This window comes from Ursus arctos, unplaced genomic scaffold, assembly GCF_023065955.2.
Source record: "Ursus arctos isolate Adak ecotype North America unplaced genomic scaffold, UrsArc2.0 scaffold_2, whole genome shotgun sequence".
In the NCBI taxonomy this organism is placed as follows: domain Eukaryota; kingdom Metazoa; phylum Chordata; class Mammalia; order Carnivora; family Ursidae; genus Ursus; species Ursus arctos.
Genome location: NW_026622874.1, coordinates 74,702,849 through 74,718,077, shown reverse-complemented (window position 1 = coordinate 74,718,077; position 15,229 = coordinate 74,702,849). Strand labels below are relative to the sequence as shown.

Genomic DNA, 15,229 nt, shown 5'->3' with positions numbered 1-15,229 from the left:
AGACACAGTCAACAGGATCCCGCTTCAAATAAACCAGATTCTTTTAAAAATGTTTATGAGACAGCTGGGGGAAATGTAAACCCAGACTGGATGACATTGGATAGAATTCAGAAATGTGTTCATTTTTTTTTTCCAGCATGTCGTCGCTTTGCGGTTTTATTTTTAAAAAGAGTCCTCATCTTTTAGAGACTCATACGAATGTGTTTACAGATGAAATGAGATGATGTCAGGGATTTGCTTCGACATAATGCAGTCGTAAAACTAAAATGATTCCCCCAAACAAGTTTATTAAAAAAATAAATAAATCCAGGGGCACCTGGGTGGCTCAGTCGGTTAAGCGTTTGCCTTCCACTCAGGTCGTGGTCTTGGGGTCCTGGGATCAAGCCCCGCATCGGGCTCCTGTTCAGCAGTGAGTCTGCTTCTCCCTCTCCCTCATACAATCTCTCTGCTTTCACTCTATCTCAAATAAGTAAATGAAATCTTAAAATAAAAAATCCAGTGGTGGTGGGGCACCTGGGTGGCGCAGTTGTTAAGCGTCTGCCTTCGGCTCAGGGCGTGATCCCAGAATCCCGGGATCGAGCCCCACATCAGGCTCCTCTGCTATGAGCCTGCTTCTTCCTCTCCCACTCCCCCTGCTTGTGTTCCCTCTCTCGCTGGCTGTCTCTATCTCTGTCAAATAAATAAACAAAATCTTAAAAAAAAAAAAATCCAGTGGTGGAGGGGATGTGGTGGGGCATGGATGAGATCAGTAGATGCTGTTAATAGTGCTTGGTGATTTAGCAAAATCAATCTCTTAACTAGGTGGATAATTACATACCCTGTGTGAGCAAGGCCCTAAGGAGAAAATGGGGAGCCAGAAGTGGGGTTTCGAGTCAAAGGCCATGGTGGGAGTTTGGTTGATTCTAACTGGGCCACGGTGCCAGGTCCACACACTGGAGCAGGGGCGAGGGGCACTGAGAAAGTGCCTGCCGACCTCCTTTCCTTCTTGCTGGCCCTTCTCCTGCAGGAGCCTGCCTGCGAGCTTTAGGGACGAGATCCCCCGGACCTCTAGGTCTGGGGGGGTCGCTGGAGGCAAAGCCAGCACGGAGCTGTGCCCCCAGCTGTCCATCTGCCCCATCTCAACACCTGCTGGACCTTGTCCTCTCTGTTCAGTGTATACCCAGTGCTATGGACTGAATGTTTGTGTCTCCCTCAAATTCACACGTTGAAACCTAAGCCCCCATGTGAAGGTGTTAGGAGGTGGGGTTTTGGGGAGGTGATGATGTCATGAGGGTGGAACCCTTATAAATGGGATCCGTGCCCTTGATAAAAGAGACTCTATGGAGCTCCCTGTCCTCTGATGCCATGTGAGGACAGAAAGATGGTTACCTGCCAGCCTCTGGAACCATAAGAAAGAAATCGTGCTGTTTCCAAACCACCCCATCTATGGTATTCTGTCGAAGCAGCCCAGACAGAGGGAGACACCCCGCATAACATGCTCTGGGCCCCATTCTTCATGGTCACCACCTACTGATGGGGTCCACGGCACACAAGGCAACCCACCGAGAAAAGATGCCCACCCTGCCAGCCCTGGCTCCGGGCTGCCGAGAGCCGGGGTGCCAGGCTTCCACGGTGGGAGGCCAGGAAGAGATGCTCTCCCCGCCCTCCGGAGCCCTTGGCGCCCGGCTGAGGGAGGAGGATGCTCTTTCCCGCATTGCTGCGGCTCCCTGACATGGGCATCTGGGTCACCGATGGCTCACATTAGGGGACAAAGGTGGGGATGATCTAACCACCCCAGCGTCAGTTCTTTTAGAAGGCGTGAGTCCCAGCTCTTTCGGAAAGCAGTTTGGCAGAGTGTTTCAGGGGCCCGGAAAGGTCTACGCTTTCCTCTCCAGTGATCACACTTCTGGGAATTTGCCTGAAGGAACTAATCCTAAAAAAAAAAAAAGAGAGAGAGAGAGAGAAAGAAAAGAAAAGCCACGTGCCCAGTAGTATCTACTGCAGCGACATTTATAATAGGAAATCATTGGGCGCACCCCTTGTGCTGCAACCCTTGGTGGATTCGTAAGTAGGCATTTTTTACAAAGGAGTCAGGAGGGCTCTTTATCCATTTGGAAAATGCTGATGATTTAACGCTAAGCAGAAAACACAATAGCCTTTTTTTGGGGGGGGTCCCAGCTTGGTTCCCCAGCTAGCAGCTGGAGCCCCGGGGGGCCCCCCCCGGGGCACCCATTCCATTTTCAAAATGAAGTCTGGCATCTTAAGGCGGGTTTCCTTTTTGGAGGATCTGTGGCTTTCTGGAGGGGTAGAGAAGGACCAGTGGAAAAACCCAGGGAGGCTCTTGAATTCCCCTGGGAGGCAGCACCCCCTCCGGACAGGGATTTGGCCCTTTTCACACTTGTTGGCAGCTCAAACAGCCCGGCCTCTTTCTTGGAGACTGAGGCAGGCACGTTTGCTTCTTTCCAAAAGGTTCTGAAAGCTCTTTATTTTATTGCAAAAGCAATCCACGTTCATTGTTAAAAAAACGAAAGTGCAGAACTGTGTAAAATAGAGCTCCTGCCCGTCACCCCCTCTCTTCAGAGGGACCCACCTTCGGCTGTTTGGGTCCGTCCTTTCCTTTCTTTCTTTTTTCCCATACTAACGGTTTTCAGACTTTTTTTTTTTTTAGCTGCAATCCACAGTGAAAAAATAGATTTTGCACTGTAACGCAGTATATGTGGACGCTGGCGTATAACTACCTAGAAATTTTATGCAATGCTGCTTATTATAAGAAATGCTGTCTGGGGTTGTGTCTCCTATCCTATCCTGCCCTGTCTGCCCTGTCTGTCCTGTCTGTCCTAGCCCATTCCATCCCATTCCATTCTGTTTAAAAGACAAGGCAGCTGGTCATCACCCAGTCATATGGTTTCACGAACCACTGCTGGCTGTGACCTTCAGGGAAACAGAGGCTGTAGGTGTTAATGTTCAAGGTCAGCTGTCCATCCCCCACGCCCTCCCCTGCCTCCCTGCTCTACAGCTTGCCCTTCCCACTTGAGGATTGCACAGCCCCATCTCTGTCACTGGACATACAGGGCTGGGACCATTTTTCCTCCTTTCATGGCGGTAGAGGAACGTCTGTCGGCAGGGACTTCTCACGATGTGTTCGTTCAGCTCCTTCTTAGTAGCCATTTGCATTGTCCACGCCCTGGGCTGTCACCAGTGAGGTTCTGTGGGATGTCCCATGTGTGCAGCTGCAAGGACATCTGTGCAGTGAGTTCTCAGGGAGGAACCCCACGTCCACAAGGGAGCACCTCTCAGACACCTCGATGGCAGCCGGGAATGGCCCGGAGAGGGGCTCACTGAGGTGTGCTTGGGGTGGGTCCAGGAGCACTGTTTGCTCCCCTCAGGGCGCCCTGCGTTCAATGATTACACAGGACTTCACTTCTGTTTCGTGGGAAGTACCTGTATGGGTGTGAGAAATGAGGCAGGCCCTGGATTTACTTCTCCTTTCTCCTTCTTCACTTCTTCTTTTGTCACTGGAGGGCTTTAGAGGAGGGGACCCTCCTCAGCCCTGATTCCACAGCCTTTCTGGCCAGGGGCCTTAGGGTTCTCAGGTTGTGTGACATGGCCTGTCAGTTCTCAGGTGGGAAAAGCTGGCTCCATGCACACATACACGCGATTCGGAATGGGGGCCCCTGGTTGCAGTGAATTAGAATGAGAATTCGAGCAGTTAGTACCAGAATTTATTCATAGTCCTACCTTAGGTTCAAATCCTGGATCTGACACAGGTGGCAAAACCTGGGATCTTGATTGCCTCCTCACTGATAACGTTTTAAAGAGGGGACAGCCAGTGCAAAGGCCCTGAGGCAGGACTGTGCTACAACAGCTGGGAGGTCGATATGGCTGGAGAGGAGTGAGTGAGGTCAAGGCATGTTTGGAGATAAGCGCAGAGAAGCGCAGGGCTTAGATCACCTAGAGTTCTGGAGGCCTTAGGGAGGGCCCTGACACCTCTCTAGATTGTGAAGAAACGGAGTCAGGAGCTCAGGTTGGAGGGGGTGGTTGGTGACTTGTGTCTAGAGTTCATTTGTTTGAGCGGGTTCGTTTTCTCATCACCGAGCCATGGCTCCTGCCCGCAGATCAAAACTGTGATTCCGGAAACAAATGGAGGCATGCTCCTAGGCCTTGTGGGTTTTTGTTTTTGATGGAAGGGGAGCTTCGGAACAACAGCAACACAATTGTAGCAGCTCTGAATGACTGAAGCCTCGCTCTGTGCCAGGCAAGGTGCCATGCTGCTTCCTTTAGTGATTTCGTCTCACTGTCACGGCCACCCTGGGAGCTGGCAGGACAGCTGAGAAACCGGGGGAGTCTGGAGGGAGGGGCTGGCTGAGGTCTCGCTGCTGGGAAGGAGCCAAAGGGAACTTTGGCCCAGGCCTCGTGCCAGAATTGAAGTCATCATCGACCGTTTCCTCTAAGCGGAGGGGCCTGACCACCCACCCCCGACCCGCGAGCCCTGCTCGGAGCCTCTGGAGGTGGGGCAGTTCCAGGCTTCCCTGGACCCACACGCACAGCCCCCAGCCTGCACTTCTGCTTCTGGCTGGAGGAGAAGCCAGCCTTGAACCAAGTTCTGCCGTTGGTGTCAGGCGCCTCGGAGCTGATGGACCAACACTGGCCTGCAGGTTTAAATTCCAGAAAATGCAGAAACAGGCCAGCAGTGGTGTGCCTGGGAGAAAGCTCCAGATGAGGAGGTCCATTTGAAAGCCAAATAGGAAGCCCTGGACAGACACATCCATTCCACAGCCCTGGACTGGAGGGGTGGGCCAGTGGGGGTTGCGCGGGAGGCCGGGGAGGGGAGGGGTGGGAACATAAATCCCAGAGTCATACTTATTTAACACACAGTCACATGATGCACCAGGCACAGCTCTCCCCAAACCCTATGACGAAGCATTATCATTTCCATGTCACAGATGTAGCAATCAAGGCCCAGAGAGGTTAAGCAAAGGTGCCAAAGGTCACACAGCTGGTTATGGGAGCGGCGGCATTTGGAGCCAGTCTTGTGTTTAGCCACCATGCTGTAAGAGCTTCCTGGAGCTTAGAGCCTTCCAGATGATGTAGACCTTTTGGGCCATAGAGCCTCAGAGCCGTTGCCTCCAATGCAGTCTCCTATGGAGCCCCAACACACCAGACAGAAATAAGCAGTTCCGTGCGACCTGAAGCACTCCACCAACTTCCCCCAGCCCCGCCGAGGTCTCCAGGCAGGTTCCCTCCTCTGCCAGGGGCACCCACGCTGGCCGTCTGCCTCTTGCACCTCTGTCCCCGCAGGTGCCCCAGACACTGGTGCAGCCCGAACCCCTCTGGGTCTCAGTGTCCACAGTTCTAGAATAGGAGGGTTTTTGTAAAGAAAAAATGAGATAATGCATGTAAAAGTGCTTTGTCCAGGGCCCGGCAGCTAGTGGTGACTCAGCTGGTGATTCCCATCATCCCCTCGTCACCATCACCACCACCACCATCATCATCGTCATTGTTCTGTCTCAGGGGGCATTCTGCATCCTTTCCCAATTGCAGTGACCGGCATCTGTCCCGTTGAATAGGAACGCGGAGACGCATCACAACATCTGGGTGTCATTATGAAGGGAGGTCCTGGCTCTCCTCCCGAGGACACAATTTCCCTGTGATTTTGGGGGTCCCCACAACAGGTGACCCAGTCCTCACTCTGAGCAGGCCAGGAAGGACTCTACCTGCAGCTTGTAGGGCCGGGGGAAGATGGAAGGGTGGCCAGGTCTGGACGGGTCTCCCACACCCCCGGGGCAAGGAGAGGCTGACCCATGTAATGACAGGGCTGGGGAAGCTCACGTGGGTGTCCAGCCGGGCGCTGGCTGCAGGTGCCAATGCTCACGGACAGAGACCAGGGACTGCCTGCTGACCTGGGCCTCCTGCTCTGGCCCCCGCAGACCGGGCAGGTGGCATTGCCAGAGAGAATGGAGAACATCCAAGGAAATGTGAGTTTTAGACAAACGAGGAGTGATTTTTGTTGTTGTTGTCATTAGTCTAAGTATGTCCAGTGCAATATTGAGACTACGTTATAATTCTGCAATATTGGGACATACGTACACTAAGCAATCACTGGCTGTCTGTCTCACATGCACCCGGGCACCTCGTGTTTTCATTTGCTACATCAGGCAGCTCTCCCAAGGCCTCTCTCCAGCACCCCCCCGCCCCGCCCAGCTCACCCCACTTTGGCTTCATCTCGTGGCAGCAGAAACAAAGGTCTTGTCCAGGGCCAGGATGTGGGCACAAGGTCCCCCTGGCCTCAGTTTCCCCATCTGCCTGACTCTGCAGTAAGAATCCCTGCTCCACGGGGTTTCTCGGAGGATGAGTCATGTGCTATGTGCAGGGACCGTGTTTTGCAAACGGAGGACGTATTATGGAAACATTAGGTACCAGAATCTGTAGTTAGGACTAGCACAAACCAGTCCGTGGAGGCTGTTTCTGGGGACTGAGTTCCTTCTCTGAAGATTCATTATTTTAAACGAGCAAGTTGTCCGTGTCCCGTAAATGTCAGAGAAATGGAGGGGAGTAACAGGGGACATTCTCATTATTCAGAGACTACAGTTGGTGGTGTTCTTTATCCTCAAGAAAGTACGAAGGCATTTTCTCAGGGGGGTGTGTGTGTGTGTGTGTGTGCGTGTGTGTGTGTGTGTGTGTGTGTATTTTTCCCCCCTTTTAAGAAAAAAACAGGATCATCTGCATTCTACTAGACAACTCGTTTTTCTCCCCCCGCTGCTGTCATTACTGATGTTCAGGAGGGCATTTGAGGGTGGTTCCCCCTTTCTGTCCTGTCCGTGTGATTCCAGGGCTGTGGGCGTACATGTGTTCACTTCCCAGATCTCATGCTGAGCCTTTTTGGGTTAGAACACAACAGCAAAGTCTTCGGCGAGAAGAAAAACAGTCACGGATGTCGTGAAAAGCCATCTAGCTCCCCACCCTGCCCCCTCTGCCAATTTTTGCTGTGTCCTAACAGGGCATACATGGGATGCCTGGTTTAAAAATTTTTTTAAAGATTTTATTTATTTATTTGAGAGAGAGAGAGAGCACAAGCAGGGCGAGGGGCAGAGAGAGAGAGGAAGAGGCAGACTTCCCGCTGAGCAGGGAGCCCACCGTGGGGCTCCATTCCAGGACCCCGGGATCATGACCTGAGCCAAAGGCAGATGCTTCACCGACTGAGCCACCCAGGCCCCCCTAGTTTTTTTTTTAATTGAGATAAAATTCACATAATATAAAATTTAACATTTCAACTATTTTGAACCCTAGGATTCTGCAGCATTTAGTACATTCAAAATATTGTGCAACCATCCCCACGATCAACTTCCAGAACATTCGTAGCACACTCAGAGAGAAACCTCATACCCATTAGAAGTTGCTCACCTTTCCTTGAGGCCCCAGGGCCGCCACTAATCAGTCTTCTGTCTCCGTAGATTTGTCTATTCTCGGAATTTCATACAAATGGAATCATAGGAAATGGGACCCCTTTCGTGTCTGGCTTCTTTCAATGAGCATAATGTTTTCAAGCATAATGTTTTCATCCACCTGGTAGCACGTGCTAGTACTTCTTTCCATTTTATGCCCAAATGATATTCCATCACAGGGAGACACAACATTTTGTTTATGCGTTTATCGGTCGACGAACATTTGGGTCATTTCCACCCTTTGACTGGTGTGAATATTGCCGCTATGAACATTCCTCTCTACATTTTTGTTTGGATACCTGTTTTCAATCACTTTGTATATATATTTAGCGCTGAAGCAGCAGCTGTACCGTTTTGCATGGCCACCAGCAACGTGTGAGAGTTTCAGTTTCTTCACGTCCGTCCCAGTACTTGTTATTTTCCATTGAGAAAAAAAAATTTTTTTTATGACCAACCCAGCAGGTATGAAGCGGTATCTCATTGTGGTTTTGATTTGCATTTCCCCGATGACTAACGATAGGAAGCATTTTTTTCATGTGATTCTTGGCCGTTTGTATATCTTTTTTGCAGAAACGTCTACCCAAGTCCTCTGCCTATTTTTAACTTAATTTTATTTCTTATGGGAAAATATACATGAAAATTTACCATTTTAACCATTTTTCAGGGGTCACATCAGTGGCATTAAGTACATTCACAATGTTGTGCAACTATCACCACCATCCAGCTCCCGAACATTTTAAAAGCAGTGCTAAGGGGAGACTGGGCAGTGCAGTCGGTGGAGCGCGCGACTCTTGGTTTCAGCTCAGGTCGTGATCTCAGGGTGGTGAGATCAAGCCCTGCATCGGCTCCGCGCTCAGTGTGGAGTCTGCTTAAGATTCTCTCTCCCTCTGCCTCTGCCCCTCCCACTCGTGGCCTCTCTCTCTAAAATAAATAAATAAATCTTAAAAAAAGGGGGGGCAGCTTTAAGTTCACAGCAGAATTGAGAGGAAGGTACAGAGATTTCCACCCCCCCCCCAACTCCGGGTGTGCACAGCCTCCCCGTTATCAACATTCTGCACCGGAGTGGGACGTTTGTTTGTCTGTTTCTGCCAAGAAGGCAGTTGGGATTTTGACAGAGAGCACACTCATCTGTACATCAGTTTGGGGAGTCATGTCCATGATGATTAGTTTCATGCGTCAATTTGGCTAGGCTATGGTAGTCAGTACTTCAAGGAAACACTAATCTAGGTGTTGCTATGAAGATATTTTCAGATGGGGTTAACTTCTACAACGAGTTGACTTTAAGTAAAGGAGCTTATTTTGGTAATTTGGGCCTCATCCAATCAGTTGAAAGGCCTTAAGAGCAAAACTGAAGTTTCCCAGAGGAAGAATTACACCTACAGACCAGAGCTTCTGCCTTCAAGCTTCATCTGTCTCTCTCTCTATCCATCCTATTCTGTCTACCTACCTATCCATCCATCTCCCTACCTATCCATCCTATCTATCCATCCTATCTATCTATCTATCTATCTATCTATCTATCTATCCATCCATCTCCCTACCTATCCATCCTATCTACCCATCCTATCCTGTCTACCTACCTATCCATCCATCTCCCTACCTATCCATCCTATCTATCCTATCTATCTATCTATCTATCTATCTATCTATCTATCTACCTACCTACTTATCCATCCTATATATCCATCTATCCATCCATCCATCCATTCATCCTATCTATCCGTCTACCTACCTATCCATCCATCTCCCTACCTATCCATCCTATCTATCTATCCATCCATCCATTCATCCATCCTATCTATCCGTCTACCTACCTACCTATCCATCCTATCATCTATCTATCTATCTATCTATCTATCTATCTATCTATCTACCTACTTATCCATCCTATATATCCATCTATCCATCCTATCTATCCATCCTATCTATCTATCCATCCATCCATTCATCCATCCTATCTATCCGTCTACCTACCTACCTATCCATCCTATCTATCCATCTATCTACCTATCCTTTCTATCTACCTACCTACCTATCCGTCCTATCTATCCATCCTATCTGTTATCCATCCATCCATTCTATGTCTATCCTATCTATCTATCCATCCATCCATCCCTTCTATGTATCTATGTATCTATCCATCCATTCTATCTATCTATCTATCTATCTATCTATCTATCTATCTATCTATCTATCTACCAATCCATCCTATCAACCTACCTATCCTATCTATCTGCCTACCTATTCATCCTATCTATCCATCTATCTACCTATCCTTTCTATCTATCTACGTACCTACCTATCTATCCTATCTATCCATCCTATTATCCATCCATCCATCCATTCTATGTATCTGTGTATCTATGTATCTATGTATCTATCTATCTATCTATCTATCCATCCATCCATCCATCCATCCATTCTATCTATCTATCCATCCTATCTATCCATCCATCCATCCAATCTATCTATCCATCCTATCTATCTATCCATTCTATCTTTTCTTTTTTCTTTCTTTCTTTTTCTTTCTTTCTTTCTTTCTTTCTTTCTTTCTTTCTTTCTTTCTTTCTTTCCTTCTTTCCTTCCTATCTATCCATCCATTCTATCTATCCATCCTATCTATCTTTCTATCCATTCTATCTATCTATCCATCTATCCATCCATCCATCGTCTCCTTCCAGCACTACTTCTCTGATAGAACTCTGACTGATATACCACATGAACATCTTTCCATTTATCTAGGTGCTTATTTTCTTCAATAATGTTTTGCAGTCTTCAATGTACAAGTCAAACTTCCGTAGTTAAACTGCTTCCTGAATCTATTTTTGCGTCATTCCTTGCTAGTGCATAGAAATGCAATCGATTTCTGTATGTTGATCTAGAATCCTGCCATCTTGCTGAACTTGTTTATTTGCACTGACAGTTTTTTTGTGGATTCCTTAAGATTTTCTCTATATGAGATGATGCTATTGGGGAACAGAGATAGTATTACTTCTTCCTTTCCAATCTGGATGATTTTTATGTCCTTTTCTTTTGAAATTGTCCTGGCCAGAACCTCTGGGACAATGTTGGATAGGAGTGGCAAAAGCAGACATTCTTACTCGTTCCTGACCTCGGGGGGTGGGGGGAAACATCCAGTCTTTGACCGTGGAGGATAACGTGAGCAGTAGATGCTCTTTATCAGCTTGTAGAAAGTTTCCTTCGATTCCTACTTTGTTGAGTGTTTTCCTCATGAAAAGGTGTTGGATTTTGTCAAATGCTTTTTTAGCGTCCATAGAGATGATCACGTGCCTGGTTTGCTTTCCTTCCCTTCTCTGAAGCATTGGGTTGGAAATTCAATCTCTGTGGTTTCTCAGGAATTAAAAAAACAGTCAGAGTTTTACAGCTCTCCCCATAAATAATTGCCAGCTCCCAGGCGCAGTGAAGTGCTTAGGCTATATGAAAAAAACAAAGCCAGCTCTCGTGCTCAGCAGTTGCAAGCAGAAAAAGGAACGAAAACATGGTAGCACTGAATAAAAGCAGTAAATTCAGTAAGCAGTTACTTTTCCTCCTGCAAAAAGGAAAAAGGAAAGAAAGGGGAAGGGGAAGGCAGGCAGGCATGCAAGAAGGAGAGGAAAGGAGGCAGGGAGGAAAGCATTCACACAGGGCCGTTTCCTAAACATTTTGCTCTGAGTTTCTCTAGGCTCTAGAAAGAGGCTCTAGGCCTTGTGTCTTGCTAGTGGCAGTTTGTGATACTCTGCGTTAATGTCGGGATGCCAGGTCTTTTTGCCCACCTTGAGAATGGAGAAGGGCAGAGGTTGGGCATAATCCAGCTTCCTCTATCGTGTGTTTTTTTTTTTAAAGATTTTATTTATTTATTTGACAGAGAGAGAGAGACAGCCAGAGAGAGAGGAAACACAAGCACTGGGAGTGGGAGAGGAAGAAGCAGGCTCCCAGCGGAGCAGGGAGCCCCATGCGAGGCCCGATCCCAGGACTCTGGGATCATGCCCTGAGCCGAAGGCAGATGCTTGATGACTGAGCCACCCAGACGCCCCCCTCTGTCGTTTTAAAAGAAAGGATTGGCCTCCCTAATAACATCTCCCTGGAGATTTCTTATGGTTGGGAGGACTTTGAAATCCCCTCCTCCGATTGAGTCCATGGCTGATAATGGCTGGGTCCACATGGTAAAAGGTGGTGTGAGCTTTGGACAAGGATGGAGGGGACAGTTTGCTGTGGGACTTTGGGCAAGTCCCACTCCCTGTCTGGGTCTCAGTGTCTCTGGGGTCTCAGTGTAAAGGTAGGGGATTCTATCACTGGAGGAGTTCTAGGATCCAGTAGGATCCAGGTCTATGAATCCCTCGAGTGGCTCATAGGCTCTCCACCCAAGTGGCATTTCTCTAGATGGCCACATTAGGGTTCCTGGCATCTCCAGGACTCTGTACTCTGAAAGCTGCACGAGCTCCTTAATGCCTTGGGATGACTTCTCAGAGGGCCTCGCTGGATCAGGGCTGCTGCTATTACCCGAGCAGGCAGACAAGGCTCTCACCAGATAGGCAGGCAGTACTCATTTAGGGCCAGAGGATTGAGTGGATGTTGAAACCGGAGATACTAATTTCCAGAGCTTTTAGTGATGGAATGAGAAAGTACCTAGGGGCCCTGGTCCACCCTGGGGGCATAGGAAGTAGTAAAACAGCAGATGGTTTTTTGTTTTTTTTTTTAAACACCCAATCTCTGCTAATCCCTTTGCCTGCATTATATCGGTGAATTTTTAGTAGAATTTATGAGACAGATACTGTTATGCCCATTTTACAGGCAGGAAGCTGAGGCCCAGAGAGAGTGGGTGACTTGCCCAAAGGCACGCGGAGTATTTCGGGCTGTCTGGATGCGTCTGAACGTACAGAACTGAGTATTGGGGAGAAAAGCGCCGCGCTACGAAGAGCAGGGAACCTTGGATCTGGGACTGGTGGTTGATGGTCCACGTTGTCTGAGGGTGGGGAAGGGGAAGGAATGCCAGAGATGGGGTGCCTACGGGAGTGGGGAGAGCAGGAGGCGGAGATCGGGAGGGGAGGGGACCGACTTTTAGGGGCAGAATCCCTAAGGGGAGACCCAGGGTGGGGCGACTGGGGCTCCGAGGTCAGAGCGAGGGCCCTGGACTGAAACTAGCGGGTCCCGGGAGTGAGCGGGGTCGGGGTGTACTCTGGGGATGCTCCGAGGGACGGAGGGTGGACAACCTCGGGCAGGGTCTCGGACCAGGGTGGGACGGGTGGGCCCGCACTCTGGTAGTGGCAGCTGGCGGACAACAGAGAGCCGGAAGCTGGAGTCGCCCCGCCCTCTCCCCGGCCCCCGCCCCCGGCCCGGCCTTGCCCCGCCCCCGGATCCCGCCCCCGGCCCGGCCCCACCGCTCGCCAGCGCGGCGCGCTCAGACCTCCCGGCTCGACTGGCGGCGCGGACGGCGGTGAGTGCAGCTCGGGCGCGGGCGCTGGTGGGGGGCGCGGCGGCCCGCGCGGGAGCGGGTCTCGGCGGTGCGAGCACTGGCCCCCGGCTCGGGAGCAACCGAAGCCGAGAGATCCGCGGCATCGCACCGGTCGCGGCGGCGGAGACCCCGGCGGGTCCCGGGGGTCGAGGCGGGCTGGAGGGCGTAGGGGTCCCGCCGAGATGCGCCGCGCGGGGCCTGCCGGGGCCGGGGGACAGGCTGGGTTCCGCCCATCGCCCGCGCTGGGGTCCTCTGAAAGAATTTTCGGACGCCGGTCCCAGAAATTCGGCTTTTAAGGGCCGCGCTGTATCTGCGCTTTTTGCCTCGCCACCCTCAGCGGATGCCTTTGTGGACACCCGGGGGGCCTAGGGAGCCCCCCAAGAGGTGAAAATACGGACAGAGCGCGAAGGAGTCTTGGCCCTGGCTAGACCCCTTCCCCGCGGGTTAAGGTGGGCACCAGGTGAGTGCAGGGGTCGGCTCAGACCCGCCCACTGCCGGTGCCGGATGGATGCCCTTGGCACCGGGTGGGTAACCTGTGGCAGAGGTGGACATCACCCCTCCCCTGCCAAGCCTGGCAGGTGGCCTCCTCCCCTCTGCTCTCCAGCTCAGTATGGATCCCAGCAGTGGGGTTGGTGTTGTGTCTGCACCTCCCGGTCAAGGTCAGGGGATGGGGAAATGGGCATATTCTGGAAGGGCAGTACATTACAGAGATCAGGCCAGTTGGACCTTCACCAGTTTTCTGGTCGCTTTTGTACTTCCGATTCATGGGGCTGATGTCATTACCTGTTGAACTGACGTTTGGTGGTTGGGAAACCCAGTTTCTGGAAGCCACGGGCCCTTCCCTTCTTAACTCATCAGGTTAGACTCTCCCACCAGTCTTCCCAAGAGGGATAAATCCCTGCCTTGGGCCTGGTGGGCTGGTGCTGGTTCAGGGGGTGCCTGGAAGGCAGGTTGGCCCTGCCATTCCCCTGGGGCCCTTGTAAGGAAAGACATGGTTTGCATTAGTATATGCTTGACTGCCTCACTTACCTTCCTATCCCCACCCCCAGCTTTTTCAGGGTGGTTCTTTTAAAATAGGACTAACCCGGATGCCATTGTAAAGAGAGGCATGAGCTGGTGTCTAGGACTCCACCACCGGGTTTGGTTTTATCATAGTTAGGTCAGAATCCAGAGAGCAGGTGACTTGTTCTACCTGGCATGGAATAACATCTCCTGCTGCACTTGGCTTACCTCTAAGCCAGCCTTTGTCTGGGATCTGAATGTGCACCAGCCTCTCTAAGAAACATTAATTGTCCATCTACTCTCAGAGAGGGCCATCTTCCCTCTTTCCTGTTTTCCTTTTACTTTAAGGCATTAATAATAGATGCTTTTATTCACGTTCGAAAACGTATCCTTGTAATGTTTTTTTGCGGGTGAAGTGACTGGGAGATTGATCTGAGACAGAGGATCAATTTCTTAGGTCTCTAAAATACTAGATAGTTTGGTGAGTATACCTCCCTTTGCTCCTTCAGTCCCTTTTATTGGCTGGCTGTGGGGAAACAAAGTGCTACCCTTGCCCTTTAAAGGACACAGGAGAAATGGCTCCTGGTCCAGAGGGGTTTACTCTGTGGGTTGAAAGGGGAAACACATTCAGGTGAAGAAGTCAGTGCTCTCTAATGCGGGGAAGGAGCTTGAGGGGAGTGGAAAGGAGGGAGGTGTGGGCAAGGAGCCAGGATAGCCACAGTGGATTTAGTAGCAAAGCTGAGGCCTGAGCTTATGTGGTAGAAGGGACATGTGGACACGGTGAGCCTGCGTTGGTATTCTGGGCTACTGTGAACACTTCCTTGGCTAACGTAGTTGTCCCTGGGTTACAGGTTATTTCAGTAGAAGTGTGTGTAATTTCACAGGCTTCAAGACACGGAACAGAGGGCTGCCTGGCTGGCTCAGTCGGTACCGCTTGCGACTTGGGATCTCAGGGTTGTGAGTTCGAGTCCCATGCTGGGGGGTGAGATTACTTAAAAATAAAATCTTAAAAAAGAAAAAAAAAAAAACAGAAGAAAGGACAGATTGCAGGTGTTTGTGTGGTGGTTCCCTGCTCACCTGTAGTAGGTAGAAGTTTGTTTTGCCAGGATCCTAAAAGCTCGAGGCACTCCCTGCTTTATCACTTTCTTCTTTATAGGTGTTAACTTGAGGGAAACGAAAGGAGGATTGCAGCTGCTTAGCTCATGGAGCTTTAGAATTGACAGTGTTCCTGGGGTAGATTGAAGAGCTCAGCATTGACTTGCCTCAACCTTGAGTCCAGGGAGGTTATTTGTAGGCGATGCGTTGATGTTTTTGAAAGTTATATAAAAAATAACACTATTGCAGAAAGCGTGGA

The 15,229-nt window shown here is 50.1% G+C and overlaps 1 protein-coding gene across 3 annotated transcripts in view; it reads left to right on the top strand.

Moving 5' to 3' along the window:
- The window catches only part of LITAF (lipopolysaccharide induced TNF factor), a 100,373-nt gene that overhangs the window by 60,352 nt on the left and 24,792 nt on the right, over positions 1 to 15,229 (top strand). Inside the window, exon 1 of one of the 3 annotated variants that reach the window (XM_026520315.4) lies at positions 12,800 to 12,855. The exons of the other annotated variants lie outside the window; for them this stretch is intronic. The gene's annotated coding sequence lies outside the window, so the exon portion shown is untranslated. Of the gene's footprint in view, positions 1 to 12,799; positions 12,856 to 15,229 lie in introns of those variants that run through there. 3 annotated transcript variants of the gene reach the window in all.